The following is a 4855-nucleotide window of genomic DNA, read 5'->3' on the forward strand; positions in this document are numbered from 1 at the left end:
AGGGCTTGGGGACACCTTGGGAGCTGTCATGGGGACACAACGGGGACACCTCAGGAAGCCCCTGGGGACCTTTTGGGGACACTTTTGGGGACACTTCAGAGCCACCATCACGGGGACACTTTGGGGACACCTCGGGGACAGCCTGAGAGCACCTTGGGGACACTTTGGAGCCACCCTGGGGACATTTGAGGGAGACCCTGGGGACACTTTGGTGACATCTCAGGGACCATCGTGGGGACACTTCTGGAGCTCCCTGGGGCCACCTCAGGGACACCTCAGGGACATCCTGGGGACACCTTGGGGACACCTTGGGGACACCTCAGGGACATCCTGGGGTGACCCTGGGGACACCTTGGGGACCCCTCAGGGACACCCTGGGACAGCTCTGGGGACACTTTGGGGACACCTTGGGGACACCGTGGGGACACGCTGAGAGCACTTTGGGGACACTTTGGAGCCACCTCGGGGACACCTTGGGGACGCCTTGGGGACACTTTGGGGAGACACCTCGGGGACACCTGAGGGACATTTTGGGAAAACTTTGGGACCCTCCTGGTGCCACTTCAGGGTGACCTTGGGGACACTTTGGGGACACTTTGGGGCCATCCCTGGGGAGACTTTGGGGGCTGTCATGGGGACAGCTCTGGGGACCCCTCAGGGACACCCTGGGACAGCTCTGGGGACACCTCGGGGACACCTTGGGGACATCGGAGTGACCCTGGGGACACCTTGGGGACATCGTGGGGACACCAAGGGGACACCTCAGGAAGCCCCTGGGGACACCCTGGGGACACTTTGGGGAAACCTTGGGGAGACACTTCAGGGTCATTTTGGGGACACCCAGGGGACACCCTGAGGACATTTTGGGGGGACACCCAGGGGACACCTTGAGGAACCCCCTGGGGACACCTTGGGGACACTTTGGGGACATTTTGAGGTGACCCTGGGGACATCCCTGAGACCCCTCAGGGGACCCTTTGGGGCTACTTCTGGGTCACCTTGGGGCCATCATGGCCGCCCTGGGGACATTTGTGGCCCTCTGGGGCCATTTGGGGACATTTTGGCCCCCCCCAATGAGCACAGACTCAGGCCACGCCCCTTCCCCCACCCCATTTGATTCCCAACCAATCCCAGCACCCAGAACACCTCAGATGGGCGGAGCCTCCTCTGCTCACTCCTCCCCCTTCCCACCGGTGGGCGGGGACTCCTCGGGGGTGGGCGTGGCCTGCAGGGCGTGGGCGGCGGCTCTCCAGCGCTGCAGTCAATGGGAGAAGGGGGCGTGGCCAGAGGGCGTGGCCAGAGCCCACTGAGCCAGCTGGGCCCACCTGGGGAGAGGGGCGGGGTTAGGGAAAAGGGGGCGGGGCTTGGGTGGGAGGAGCCACGCCCCCATTCCAGGCCTCTCCCCCTGCAGGCCCCGCCCCCTCTCTCACCATTGGCTGATGAGCACCCGGAGGCGGGGCCAGTCCCTGATTCGCTGCTCGCAGCCGTCTCTGACCAATTGCAGCTGGGGCAGCAGCTCGGCCACGCCCTCGGTGACGGGGGGCGGGGCCGGCGGCTCTGGCTCCGCCCCCAGGGCAGGCCCCGCCCCCCGGCGCAGGCGCAGTGCCCCCTGGCGGAGCTGCTGACCCAAGATGGCCGCCTGGGACAGCAGAGAGCCCTGACGGACACAAGGGGGCGGGGTCGGGCTTGGCCACGCCCCCAAACTCCGCAGGACACGCCCACAATGGGCGGGACCCTCTCCCACCTTTCCAGTCCATTTTAAGCCCCACCCCAAGCCCCTCCCACATTTTTCAAGCTCCTCCCCCTCCCTTTAAGCTCCTCCCCACTTTTTAAGCCTCTCCCCTTTTCCTCCAGCCCCTCCCCCACATTTCAAGCCCCTCCCTCTCTCTAGGCCCCTCCCCTTATTTAAGCCCCACCCCTTTAAGCTCCTCCTCTCACTTTAAACCCCTCCCCCTTAAGGATGCCAACTTTAAGCCCCTCCCCTTATCTTTAAGCCCCTCCCCTTTACATGCATCTACTTATTTTAGCCCCTCCCCTTTAAGCCCCTCCCATCTCCCCACTTAAGCCCCTCCCCTCTTTAAGCCACTCCCCCACGCCATGTAGGCCCCTCTCATCTCCCTCTTTAGCCCCTCCCCATTTTAGGTCCCTCCCCAGGTTTAGGCCCCTCCCCATTTAAGCCCCTCCCACCCCATTTAAGCCCCTCCCCCTGATAGCCCCCCATTTATTTTAGCCCCTCCCTAATCTTTAAGCCACTCCCTCTTTAAGCCATCTCCCACTTAAGCCCCTCCCCAGTCATTAAGCCCCACCCCTTTGAGCCCCTCCCTCTCCCTTCAAGCCCCTCCCATTTAAGCCCCTCCCATCTCCCATATTTAGGCTCCTCTGCATCCTCATTTAAGCCCCTCCCATCCATCTTTAAGCCCCGCCCTCACCCCATTTAAGCCCCTCCCATCTCCTACCTTTAAGACCCTCCCCATTTTAGCCCCTCCCTTTAAGCCCCTCCCCCTTTAGCCCCCATTTAAGTCCCTCCTCTACTTTAAGCCCCTCCCCTCTTTTAAAGCCCCTCCCCAATCTTTAAGCCCCTCCCCCTTTAACTCCTCCCAATTTAAGCCCCTCCCCCCTTTAACCCCACCCCTCTTTCAAAGCCCCTCCCCCATTCCAGCCTGTCCAATCTCCCACCTTCAAGCCCCTCCCCCTCCTTAAGCCCCTCCCATCCCTCTTTAAGCCCCACCCCCACCCCATTTAAGCCCCTCCCAATTTTAGCCCCCTCCCCAATATTTGAACCCCTCCCCCTTTAATTCCACAAGATTTTAGCTCCTCCCCCTTTAACCCCACCCCTATTTTAAAGCCCCTCCCCCATTCAAGCCCCTCCCATCTCCCACCTTTAAGCCCCTCCCCATTATTTAAGCCCCTCCCCCTCCTTAAGCCCCTCCCATCCTTCTTTAAGCCCCACCCCCATCCCATTTAAGCCCCTCCCATCTCCCAATTTTAAGCCCCTCCCCTTTAACCCCCTCTCTTTAAGCCCCTCCCACCTGTCTTTAAGCCCCGCCCCATCCCATTTAAGCCCCTCCCATCTCCCACCTTTAAGCTCCTCCCCATTTTTGTCCCTCCTCATTTTAGCCCCTCCCACTTCCCCTTTGGCCCCTCCCCCACCTGTGCCACGCCCATCTCCCGCGCCAGCCACCGCGGAGGGGGCGTGGCCTGTGCCGGGGAGGGCGGGGCTTCGCTCCCAGTGCTCCCAGTGCCTCCAGAGGGGGAGGGGCCGAGCCCGGCTCCGCCCACGCCACGCCCACGACCTGCGGCCAATCAGAGACGTCGGGAACTGGGAGGGACTGGGATCAAACTGGGAGGGAACTGGGAGGGACTGGGAGGGAACTGGGGGATACTGGGAGGGACTGGGAGGGACTGGGATCAAACTGGGATGAACTGGGAGGGAACTGGGGGATACTGGGTTATACTGGGAGGGACTGGGAGGGACTGGGATCAAACTGGGAGTTACTGGGAGGGACTGGGAGGGACTGGGAGGGAACTGGGGGATACTGGGTTATACTGGGATGGACTGGGATCAAACTGGGAGCACTGGGATCACAGCTGGAGTCAAACTGGGATGAACTGGGATGGACTGGGACAGACTGGGGTCAAACTGGGAGGGACTGGGATCAAACTGGGAGCACTGGGAAGGACTGAGAGGGCACTGGGATATACTGGGAGGGAACTGGGAGGGAACTGGGAGTGACTGGGAGGGACTGGGATCAAACTGGGGGATACTGGGATGGACTGGGAGGATACTGGGATATACTGGGAGGGACTGGGGGGGTTAGTGGTCCATACTGGTCCATACTGGTCCGTACTGGTCCATACTGGTTTATACTGGTCCGTACTGGTCCATACTGGTCTGTACTGGTCCATACTGGTCCATACTGGTCCATACTGGTTTATACTGGTCTATACTGGTCCATACTGGTCCATACTGGTCCATACTGGTTTATACTGGTCCATACTGGTTTATACTGGTCTATACTGGTCCATACTGGTCCGTACTGGTCCATATGAACAGAATTCACCCAAAATTCACCCAGAACACACCTGAAACATCCAAATTCACCCAAAATTCACCAAAATTCCCCCAAAATTCCCCCAAAATTCACCCAAATTCACCCAAATTCACCCAAAAATCCCCCTGAAATCCACAAAATTAACGCAAAAATCACCAAAATTCACCCAAAATTAACCCAAAAATAAAAAAATTCACCCAAAATTCACCAAAATTCACCCAAAAATCTTCCTGAAATCCCCAAATTCACCCCAAAATTCCCCCAAATTAACCCCGAAATCCCCAAATTCACCCAAAAATCCCCAAAATTCACCCCAAAATCTCCCTGAAATCAACAAAATTAACCCTGAAATCCCCAAATTCACCCAAAATTCACCAAAATTGACCCAAAAATCTTCCTGAAATCCACAAAATTAACCCAAAAATTCCCCGAATTCACCCAAAATTGACCCAAAAATCAACAAAATTCACCCAAAATTAGCCCAAAGTACACCAAAATTAACCCTGAAATCCCCAAATGAACCCAAAAATCACCAAAATTCACCCAAAAATTCCCCCAAATTCACCCAAAATCACCAAAATTCACCCAAATTTCACCAAAATTAACCCAAAAATCCCCTTGAAATCCCCAAATTAACCCCAAAATCACAAAAATGAACCTTAAAATATCCCTGAAATCCCCAAATTAACCCAAAATTAACCCAAAATTCACCAAAATTAACCAAAAATTCACCCCAAAATCAACAAAATTCACTCAAAATTCACCCAAAATTCACCCAAAATTTATGCAAAAATCAACAAAAT

Source organism: Melozone crissalis, unplaced genomic scaffold (genome assembly GCF_028551555.1).
Source record: "Melozone crissalis strain CALT ecotype California unplaced genomic scaffold, PUWL_Pcris_2 ptg000055l_1, whole genome shotgun sequence".
Taxonomy (NCBI): domain Eukaryota; kingdom Metazoa; phylum Chordata; class Aves; order Passeriformes; family Passerellidae; genus Melozone; species Melozone crissalis.